The sequence below is a fragment of the Dermochelys coriacea genome, chromosome 2 (assembly GCF_009764565.3).
Source record: "Dermochelys coriacea isolate rDerCor1 chromosome 2, rDerCor1.pri.v4, whole genome shotgun sequence".
NCBI lineage: Eukaryota > Metazoa > Chordata > Testudines > Dermochelyidae > Dermochelys > Dermochelys coriacea.
Window position 1 is genome coordinate 171151968 of NC_050069.1, and position 12039 is coordinate 171164006.

The following is a 12039-nucleotide window of genomic DNA, read 5'->3' on the forward strand; positions in this document are numbered from 1 at the left end:
CCTATAGAAAAGGCATACCCTGAAATAATAATAGTTCACAAAGGGCTTTATATTTCCAAAGAAATCTACAGACATTAACTTATTTAAAGTATCAGAGGGGTAGCTGTGTTAGTCTGGATTTGTAAAAGCGGCAAAGAGTCCTGTGGCACCTTATAGACTAACACACGTATTGAAGCATAAGCTTACGAAGTGGTATTCACCCATGAAAGCTTATGCTCCAATAAGTCTGTTATTTAAGGTAATTTCATTATAAGATTATTCCAATTTACAGCAGAGATTTTTTAATTTCAAGGTTGAGGTTAATTTTCTGCACCAAAACAATTTACTTCTAAACTAAATCTAAGAACACTTTAAAATCTCATTTCAGATTAATAATAAATATTAATAATACGCCTTACATTTCTAAAAAAACTTTCCACACTATCAAAATTAACTGACAGACTGGGGTGGATTATCCCTCTTCTTAAAACAGTGACATAAATTATGCCATCAGTTTTGAGGCCAAATCATGTCATCAGTTTTAAAGCAGAACTCTCTGCTGAAATCAGTGAAGAGTTCTGCTTAAAAATTGATGGCACAATATGGCCCATGAGGGAAACTCTGCTCCTTTTACTATTGTAAACGACTGTGAGACAGAGAAATCTCTAAATTCATTTTGAGATGCTTTATGTGACCATTTAATAGCTCTTCTATGTTAGCTTATGAAATATGCAGTCAATTCAGTTCCCTGACTTATGATTTACCTCTTCTGTTGAAGGAGAGACAGTTGAACTGCCTAAACTTTGTAAGTGGTGTAGGCTAATACACAAGTCATACCTTAAAATGATAAAAGAGTGCATATATACTGTGAGAATGGAGATTTTCTCATGTATAGTAAAAATTCCAGGTAGATCCAGAAAGTTGTCTCATTGTGGTACCAACTAGTAAATTACTGATACAGTACCCATCTCTGAAGCAACATATTCTGAATGGATCTTTAGTGTTAAACAACTATACATGGTGTTTAGTTTATGAATGAAAGTTCCTTAATTCATTGTCAATTTTTTGTATATTCAGTGGCACCAGGTAGAGACTTTCATTCCTAAATTCTATTCTATGCTGCAGTTCAAGACATCAGTAGGTTAATCAAAGGCCTAGTATAAAAAAATAAGGAAGGATACACTAAGAAAATTCCCAAGAGCGGTGTCAAGAATTAGTATATGAAAACTAAAGCACAATGATTCCAGTTGTCTACTACAAGTGGTATTTTTAAATGAGACATTTCAGCTATTACCAGAACACACCAATACATTACGAGAGCTCCATCTATAACATATCTTTTTTTCATTGTGAATTCTAAGCCATTTTTCACCCCCTATGAAGGGGCAGATGTTGCTGAAAAGGAGGCACAGAGGGAACACTCTCTCCTGTCAGGTGCTGCTGCTCCACCTACTGGTACTAGGCTAGGAGTCCAAGAAGCTCACCAGTAAGGAGCTTCCTTTTTCTGGTAACACCACAAGCCAACAGCTAGAGGCTAATCCAAAACCCACTGAAATCCAATACATTATGAAGATAAGGCCAAAGCCAAAGGAGAGGATGGGAAAATGCACTTCCTTTTAATCCCACTAGAAAGACACATGGAGACAAGAGCGATTGCTTGTCCTCCTGGCAGTTGTTTTTAGCATATTAAAATGTTACTGATGTACTGAAGAAGCTGAATGGTACACATCTTTGAGTAGTCACTGTCTACATTCTGAAAATTACAGCTTTTTGCTGGTATGAGGCTCTACTTGCTAGCATATGTTCCCGAGGTTAGGATTGGGAAAAACCAGAATCGGTAATGCATGTATAATACCGGTTTCTGGCAGAAGCTATGAAACTTGCATAGTAATGTTGCTCAATTTTCACTAGGTCTCACAGCCAACTGTTAGTATTATTCATCACTAAAACAAAAGCAGCTTTTATTCCCTACTGATTCATTTGATAGATTGGTTGACAAACAGCTGACTCTGTGTGAGAGGGTTGACAAACAGGTTACTCAAAGTGGATGTTGGTCAAGACAACTAGGCCCCAGTTCAGCAAGTGCTTAAGTTTAAGCAAATTCAAGTCCTGTTAACTTCAGAAGCATATACTTAAGTGGTTTGTTGAATAGGGATGGGATTACTCATATGCTTAAAGGGAAGCATGTACTTCAGTTCCTTCAAGGATTGGTGCCTTATTACTGTATAGCCTAAAACAATTACTTGGTATCAAAGTAACAGAATTCAGTGAGCCACATTATTTGCTGTTTACTATTGGTACAACTCCACTGAACCAGTATTAACAAATAGTTACCCCTCAAGGGCATCTGAGATATTGTCTCCTATTCTTAATATAGGGAAATAGTAAGGCATCTCACATGGGTAAGTATTGAGTGTTTCTTCATTCTTTCACACCATCAGTTCTCAGTTTATCGACCAAAACAGTAAACACAACATTATGGTCATTGGGCTCATGTGGCCACATAATTAAATGTGCAAGAGCACAAATTCAGCATCCTATTACTTTGTTACATCATTGAGGTCAAAGAAGCTAGTTCAAATTTACACCAATGTTAACAGAGGGTAAAATATATTCCACCATGTGAACCTTAAATTTTAATTTCCTACCAAAGGTGTTTGCAATTGCAACCTAAATATTCAAGTTTTTTTTAAATTTGTGTTCAAATTGAAGCAAGAATGGGATTGCTCCTTAAGTGCAATAGCCATGAGATTTTTTTTCTTTCAACTTCATCTTAATTGCCTAATCAAAGAAACTTTGGCTTTGATAGAGATAAATCCCTTGCTGTTTGCCTTACCCTAGGATATGTATTTGAAATAAATCATTGTTATACTATATAAGGTACATCGGTAATACTTTTTGTGCATATCTCCAACATTTTGTTCGTGCAGATTTACCATAAATCTAGTAAAACTATAATTTTTTGGTTTAAAAGCAACCTACTACTCATCTATAAGAAAGAATATTACTTATACTGTATTCTACTGAGCATTTACTTTTGGTTAATGTACCTGTTCCACAAAGTATTTTAAATGTTTCCTCAAGCAGGTTACAAAAGGGAAACAATGTTTAATTTTAAAATTGAAATTTAATCCAAAGGTTTCTCAGAATTCTCTTTGGAGTTTTCAAACAGGCACACCAACAGTTGTGTGTAACACTTATTACATAATTCTCATATGGTAAATGCCTGCAGTATTAAAATCAGTGAATTCTCCTGAGCAAAAGCTGGCAACATATACTAAAATGTGCCGTAGGGGTAGATTTTTCAAAAAGCGCAAATGGTATTTAGGCACCTAAACTCCATTGAAAATCAGCAGGTATTAAGTGCCAAAGCAACCATTTTTCCCTTCGAAAATCCACTGAATTCTTGTCATTTTTCTATGAGAAATAATATTATTATTGAAAGATTAAATAAGCCACCAAACATATGCACTCCGTGTCCAAGGCTTCAAAGAGAGAGTTCCAGAGATAAATTAATATGCTGAATCTATTATCAAACACAATGAAAGCTCTGAGATCTCCAATGCTTCAAACTTAGCTACACAGCAATAAAACTGTATGCTGCTCTTGTAGACTATCATGTCTAATCTAAAGAACGGTTCAAACCAATAGCCTGATCCAAATATCACATCCAAAGCAATGTGTTCTTACCTAGATAATTGGGCCCTACACCCGAACACTTCTTGAGCTCTGTGGAAATTCATACAGAAATGGTGTAGCTCAGGCCCATCCGCATTTCATTCAGTGACAGTAAAATACTACAACAGGGAGTAACATTGGGTAAATGAATTATGAATCCATACTGACATCTTGTGGTCTGAGACCATGTATTATTTTCAAACCAACATGGCCACAATTTAAGGGAAATAAAACTGAACAAAAATTTACAGTAGTAAATGGAAGGGGGTGGAGCTAGGGGTGGTGACTAGTCCCCAATCCTTCAATTGACAGCATACTGGCCTCCTGCCTGCACCTAATACACAATCTCATTGAAGTTGACAGGGCACCCTCAGACACAATGAATTATAGGAGTAGGGCCTTAGTCATTCAGTGATGTACCAAAAAATATTTATTGAAATAATTCATTTAAGATTTTACACTTAACATTTTTTGTTCTGTTTGTGCAACACCTAGTCCATGACTGGGGCTCCTGGGCTATATGGTAATGAATATACCAATGAAGAAAGGATAAACTTTATCATTCAAATTCATGAGATGAATTTTTCTCCCTGCAATTATCAGCTCTTTCTTTCCAACTTTTATTCTTTCCACCCCCAAAAATCCCAAATTTCATGATGCAGGAAGTGATTCAGCAAAGTATTTAAGCGCACAAATATTTTCAAACACATGGGCAGTCCCAATGAAGTCAATGGTCCTATGCATGTGTACAGTTAATCACATGTGTAAATATTAGTAGGATCAGGGTTCAGTGGCCTGAATCCAACTTTGTTGCACTAGCATAGATAGGGAGGAACTCTATTGATTTAAATATATTCACAGGATTATTAATGAGATTTTCATTTGCCTTGTGCTTTCTTAGAAACCATTTTTTTAAAAAAGTAACTCCTATAAATGTTCATGGAAAAGGAATCAGAAAAGAGCTGTGACCAGAAAACAGAATTTGGTCTTTTATGAAAAGGAGGAGTTTCATCAACTGTGGGACAGATCCAAAGCCCACTGAAGTCAATAAGAGACTTTCCACTGACTTCATTGATCTTTGGATTGGATCCTATGTCATTTTTAGCCATGCTGAAGTTATTAAGAAGGCAAAAGTGTCACATTGATGACTTTCTCTGCTACTCCCTCCCATATAACATATATGCCAGAGAAAATTTCCTTTCTTGGAGGACCCATAATTCCTATGCTTGCTGGTATCAGCTCATCTTGGTGTTCTTCTGTTACTATAAGAGACAAAGAAGTCTCCACATATAATGCTTTTGCTGCAAAAGCTGTGAATCTAAATTGAATAACGACTTAAGGATTTGGACCAGGAAGAGTTTTGCCTCAGTTAAAGAATGAGGAAGGATGGCAACATTTACCCTTAGCTTATTTATTAATCTCATAGGAAAATTAAATTTTATTATATTAAACAGAGTAAACATTCTCTCCACAGGGAAAAAATAATGTAGCACTCATCTTCCACATACTGCAATTACAGCTGACAGGAACCTTCCTTCTGCATCATCTGAAAGGACAGATTTAGCTTGTGTATATAGCAAACTACAAATGAATAATGAAAGTTTTCACTTATAAATGGATGAAATCACATTTTCTATTTATAGCTATACAAAGAAAAAATTAAATTCTATTCTGTCATAGATAACCAGATTTATACCAGACTCTACTTTGCCCATGAGAGCAACTTCATCATTAGATCTAGATTAGTAATACCCCAAAAGCCCCTGGTGCAATTAATGTACTCTGGCTCCCAACTATGGAAGTACAGTTTGAAACAGGATGATAGTAGCACACACTACAGAACTTTTCATGTGAGCCAGCAGGGTCCACACTAGCCAGTTACTGCACCACACACTAGTGCGGACTAAAACCTACATACCTCTGGTGCAGACTAAAGCCATGTAGATAAGCCCCAAGTGTGTTTCAGGAACATTAGGTTAGTCCTAATGGACTTCAGAGTCTTCTACCCCTCTTTAGTTATAGGAGGCTATATATCGAATTGAAAGTACAGGAGTATAATTGGTCTTCTTTCCCTCCACACACACACCCCCGCCCACTTAGTCTTTATTTGGTTAGTCATTTTATTGTTGTGAATTTGATATTTGTATATGTAGCATTTGGCAGCTCAATTTCAAAGCATTAAATGGGGACAGCTTCATGCATAGGAGCAGGTGCAAGCATGGTTTGCAGTCACATTATTCTTGCAAAGGAAGTGCAAGTAGACTGAGCTCACAAAAACGTCATGTTGCATTGTGGGTTTGAGCCTTCCACGGCATTTTCCAAGGATTGTTCATTAATCTTAGAGCATCAAATATTTTCACTACAAAATGTGTCCACAAGTGCCTGGACTGGAAGAACAGCCAACACTCATTAGAGCAGCCATTTTAGGTTAAGTTAAACAGTCACTTGATCATTGTTGCCTGCTCAGCATAGCAGCAGCAGCAGCAGTAAGGCAGAGCTAATGGTGTGGTCAATTGCAGCTTCAAAAGGAGGGCAGGGGAAAGAGAAGAAACCTTGTTGCAGAACCTAACTATATCACTACAATAGGACTACTAGACCACAGGTTAACTTTCTTGATATCCCACAGAAGCAAGTCTTACTAAGGTACAGATGAGACAGAAGGCAAACACAGTGCAGTGATTTACTAAACTTTATTTTGGGTCCCACTGGCCCAGGATGGTTAGGATTCTGAATGCCGCCTTGACTGCTGAGAAAGTGGCCTGTCATAGTCTGCATTTTTGAATGTCCTAGAGCCAATGACCATAGGTATAGTAGCCATGAGCCAAGGTATAGTAGCTCATGAGCCACCAGGGCGAGGGACTCGTACTTTCCACTACTGGAAAGCTGGTGGTTCGTGAACTATCAGAACTTATGTCACAGTATTCTGATCTAACCATATGACTTTCATAGAAACCAATGAGCATCAAAGAGGGGTCATGTCATACAAAATGAATTTTATTTTATTAAAATGTCAACTAATTTCACTTACTTATAGTAATCTGAATTATGACAAGCATGGGTTACAATTTTCAAAAGGTGAAAGGTTAGCAGCTGTGCACAGAACTATATACTACATGCACTAAAAACAAATAGAGGGATTCTGAAAAACAGTAAGCCAACTGCATACTTTCAATGAAAAGAAGATGCAGTCCTTTGATAGAGGTAAGGCAAAAACTAAATGGCCACGTAGACTGAGATGTTCTCTAACACTTATAGGTAAGACTTGCCAAATCAACACTGAGGTATGTTAACAGTGTTGGTGGAAACTTGCCCGGCTGTTGCTGACCCAGCTGAGCACCGAGAGGATTTTAAATCTGAAACACCTTTCACAAGCAATGCATTCGGTTAAAAGAATTCTAAAAAACTGCAACAGGTTGATTAACATTGAACACAGAGGAAAAAAGTAAAACTTTCTGAAATGAAAGATCAAGACAAGTGTTGGTATATGGTGTATATCTTTTGATGCACTCCCTGCTTATGAAATCTGCCAATAACTTGGATCGTAAACACCAATACCATGCACACAGGTGTGGCTTTAAAAAGAAGTCTAAGTGCACTTTGGATTTATTTTTGTTAAATGTTAATTATGATCATTGGTTGTTTAAAATATCTAAAGATAGTCTTCCAGAAACTTTCAAGGAATTCAGCACAATCTTTAAAAGGCAATAAACAGCATACTTGGTCATTCAAAACCATAAGCTTTATGAAAGGTTCTGCTTTCCAAAATATTACCATGACTAGTTCAAGCACAGAAGGCCTAGTTATCTTCACTTTGCATGAAACTTGATAGCTACTGTGACTGGTTCCCCCCACCACCTCTTTAGGGTGCCACATGGAACTGGGGTACCACTGAGCCCACCTGACCCATCAGCCTGGGTCTCTTTACACTATATTGCTGAGGCAAGCCAGCCAAGTCCTCCCCCAGGCTTCAGATTGCACTTTACCAGCACACATACAGGTAGGGACACACCCAGCTGCAGTTATACACACAGATGATGAGATCAGCTCTACATGGGAAGGCTCAGCTAAGGAACTGCCCAGTTACTCAACTGCATTCCTCCCTGGAGTGTAAACCCAAAATTATACCATCTTGTGTGGCACAGAGAACAGTACTGCCCCAAGTTATGATTTACACACACACTGGTTTTAGACAAAACAAAACCAAGTTTATTAACTACAAAAGATAGATTTTAAGTGATTATAAGGCATAGCAAACAGATCAAAGCAGATTACCTAGCAAATAAAACAAACATGAAATCTAAGCTTAATATACTAAAGAAACTGATTATAAGTAGCAAATTCTCACCCTAAATGTTGTTTTAGGCAGATTGCAGAGGTTCTTGAAGGCAAGCTGCACTTGCTTACAGCTTAAAACTTCAGATATTTCTTTCACAGGCCAGATATCCTCTAGCCTCAGCTCAGCCCTTCTCCTCTAGTCCAGTTTTTTTGTTCTCAGGTGTTTCCAGCCATCCCTTTCTTGGGTGGGGAGTCAATGAAGAACAACCCCTGATGATGTCACTCCCCTGCCTTAAATAGTTTTTGCATATGGCAGGAATCCCAATTTGATCCCCAACCCTGGTAAATGGAAACACACTAGTAACATGGAGTCCAGTACCAGGAGACTTGGTCACATGTTCCTGCAGCCATAACTCAGAGGCTGTTTGCAGCATCCCCAGGAAGGCTTTCCAGGAAGGTGGGAGATTAGCATCTTCAAAGGCCTATTGTTTTCCCTAATGTCCCTTCCCAACCGGACATTCAAACTGATTGCATTCTGTCTAGTGGGCTTTTCTGCTGTAAGAGAAATCCGGGATAATCTCAAAGGGTGATGTAAATAAATATGTATATTTGACAGAATTAGGTAACGTTATTTCAACTTTTACTTTTCTTTTCCTGTTTCTGAAATGCTAATTACAATAAAAGTCACTATTGCCAAGAAAAAAATAATAGGTTAAGGTAAACTGGAGGTCAAGTATGATGGGATTTTGTTTCCAGAATCTTGTATAGAGCGTTAAAACTTTCAGCAATGGAAACTAACAGGGATATATGAGCACATGAAAGAATCTCTTAAAACAGGGCATCTTTGTTACTGAAAATTTAGGAATACATTAAGGACTGAATTCAACTCTGAGTTAAGACAATGGAGTCTCCTTCCTCAAATTAGATTTGAAGCGCATCTTCTTTCTCAGGCATTTGAAAATGGAGGGCAAGGGAACATGTGGAGAGGGAAGCTTTGACAGTAGAGATAGGGAATTATTTGAAAGGGAGAGGGATGTGTTATTTATTGCAGTAATGCCTAGGAGCCCCAGCTATTGATGGGGGTACCCTGTGCTGGCTCTGGACAAAACACATTACCAAATGTGTGGTAGTGATCAAATTGCTTCATTTAGTATGAACTTTTAAGGTATATCAAGGACACCTAGATTGTATAGATACCCCTTTTTAGAATGAAATTGGAGATGTCAGAAAGAAGCTATATGGGAACATGTGGATTTACAAACAGGGTTGTCCCAGGACTGGGAGGGATTGTCCTGGGTCCCCCATATGGGAGATCCCCCAAACATGACAGAGAGATGAGCAGGCCAAATCTGAGTGAACATTATTGAGACCTGGCACAGGGGGTCTCACCACCATGCAGGTTTGTCTCCTGCCATCAATAATGCAGGAACCGACTCGCCTACCCTGTCTGGGCCCAAATCCCACCATTGTCATCACTTGCATGCTGGGCCAAGGCAACCAGTCCAAGATCCTGCAGTTAGGAGTGTGATTGTGTGTGTGTGTGCTAGAGGATACCACCCCTCACTGGCAGCAGGGCTGGTGCTTAGGGAGACACGGGACAGGGAGCAACACATCCCTGTGGGGCGGGCAATGACCCCACAGGCCTCAGCCCTCTCTGATCTCCTCCCGCTCCATACCTTTCCCTCTCCTTAAACTTTTTCATCTCCATGATAATTTTTGTTTGAAAAAGAGTAGGGAAGGGGTTGCTCAGTTTCAGATTTTGCCCCAAGCTCCAAAAACTTCTGTGAGGCCCCGTTTACAGATGGCTGAAACATCTCCAGAATTAACAGAGTAGGAAAATTGATATCAGAACTTCCATTTTCCAAAAATAAACTAAAAAAATAAAATATGCCTGAATATAAATGGCCCTCTTAACTCAGGGAAATTGTTTAGCTTGCATAACAACTATAAGCAAGGTCAGAGGCTGAGCTGATGTGAATTAGCAAAGCTCTATTAAAATCACTAGATACTATAGTCTATTTAAATCAGTTGAAGATCAAGCCTTTGATATGGGAGGAACTACAGAATGACAGTGCTTATTCATAGCCAGGCAGTGGCAGTAGATGCTTAGAGAACCAGAGTGTCTTAATAGACTATTTTCAGAGTAGCAGCCGTGTTAGTCTGTATTCGCAAAAAGAAAAGGAGTACTTGTGGCACCTTAGAGACTAACAAATTTATTAGAGCATAAGCTTTCGTGAGCTACAGCTCACTTCATCGGATGCATTTGGTGGAAAAAAACAGAGGAGAGATTTATATACACACACAGAGAACATGAAACAATGGGTTTATCATACACACTGTAAGGAGAGTGATCACTTAAGATAAGCCATCACCAGCAGCAGGCGGGGGGGAAAGGAGGAAAACCTTTCATGGTGACAAGCAAGGTAGGCTAATTCCAGCAGTTAACAAGAACTATGCAATCGAAGTACTGCAATTGTTTAAGACTGCCAGGTGTTAAGTAAATGTACATATATCATGTACAACCACTCCTCTAAAGATATCCAATTTGATAATTTTTGCTGATATTTACTGCAAACAGAGGAGGCCACATTCATCCCAAATGGAACTCCACTGATCTCGGAGGAGTTCAAATAATGGTGACTTTGTCCCCAAATGTCTACTCAAACTTAAAGTTCTTATTCAAAATGGTACTGGGAAAGGTCCACAACTAGTACCTAACAAAAAAAGAGCATCTTATTATTTACACCACCCAAAGTATCCAATGCACTTTACAGAAAAATCACAGGACAAGTTCAGAGATCCAAAATAAAATACATTACAGGGGAAAAAAAGATTTATGGAAAGAAGAGCAGGAAAAAAAAGATGTGCCAAAATATACAGGCAATGGAAAGAAGAAAGGAGGGCAGAACAAAACCAAAGAAGAAATAGTGTGCTTTAAAAATAGTGTGCTGTCTCATAGAAAGTTTAGTGTCGAAAATTACATTAAATAACCCAATAAAAACTGAATAAATGGAGTTGTCATAAATATAAAAGGAAGGGTAAATACCTTTAAATCTCTCTTGGCCAGAGGAAAAACCCTTTCACCTGGAAAGGGTTAAGAAGCTAAGACAACCTCGCTGGCACCTGACCAAAATGACCAATGAGGAGACAAGATACTTTCAAAGCTGGACGCGGGGGAGAAACAAAGGTTCTCTCTGTCTGTGTGTTGCTTTTGCCGGGACCAGAGCAGGAATGCAGATCAGAACTCCTGTAAAGGGCTAATAAGCAATCTAGTTAGATATGCGTTAGATTCTGTTTTGTTTAAATGGCTGATCAATTAAGTTGTGCTGAATGGAATGTATATTCCTGTTTCTGTGTCTTTTTGTAACTTAAGATTTTGCCTAGAGGGATTCTCTATGTTTTGAATCTGATTACCCTGTAAGGTATTTACCATCCTGATTTTACAGAGGTGATTCTTTTACTTTTTCTTTAATTAAAATTCTCCTTTTAAGAACCTGATTGCTTTTTCCTTGTTCTTAAGATCCAAGATTTGGGTCTGTGCTCACCTATGCAAATTGGTGGGGATTTTTATCAAGCCTTCCCCAGGAAAGAGGGTGTAGGGTTTGGGAGGATTTTGGGGGGGAAAGACGTTTCCAAGTGGGCTCTTTCCTGGTTATATTTTATTAGATGCTTGGTGGTGGCAGCATTAAAGTCCAGGGGCAAAAGGTAAAATAGTTTGTACCTTGGGGAATTTTTAACCTAAGCTCATAAAAATAAGCTTAGGGGTTTTTTCATGCAGGTCCCCACATCTGTACCCTAGAGTTCAGAGTGGGGAAGGAACCTTGACAGGAGTCATAGGATGGATGGATGCGGTGCTCATACTGAAGTTCACCTAAGGCAGAAAAATCCCTGGGGCAGGCCCTGTGCGTACAGTGAAGCTTGCCTAGCTGGCCTAGGACTAACCTGCAGGGGAATCTTGGGACCTAAACCGCAAGGATTTTTAGATCAGTGCTGCAGTACATGAATATGAAAGACGTCCTGGGTTTTATATTGGTGAGATATTAGGACAAACAAAGGAAGAAGGCAGGAAAAAATACCACTGAAGTCAACAGAATACTACCCCCTGCC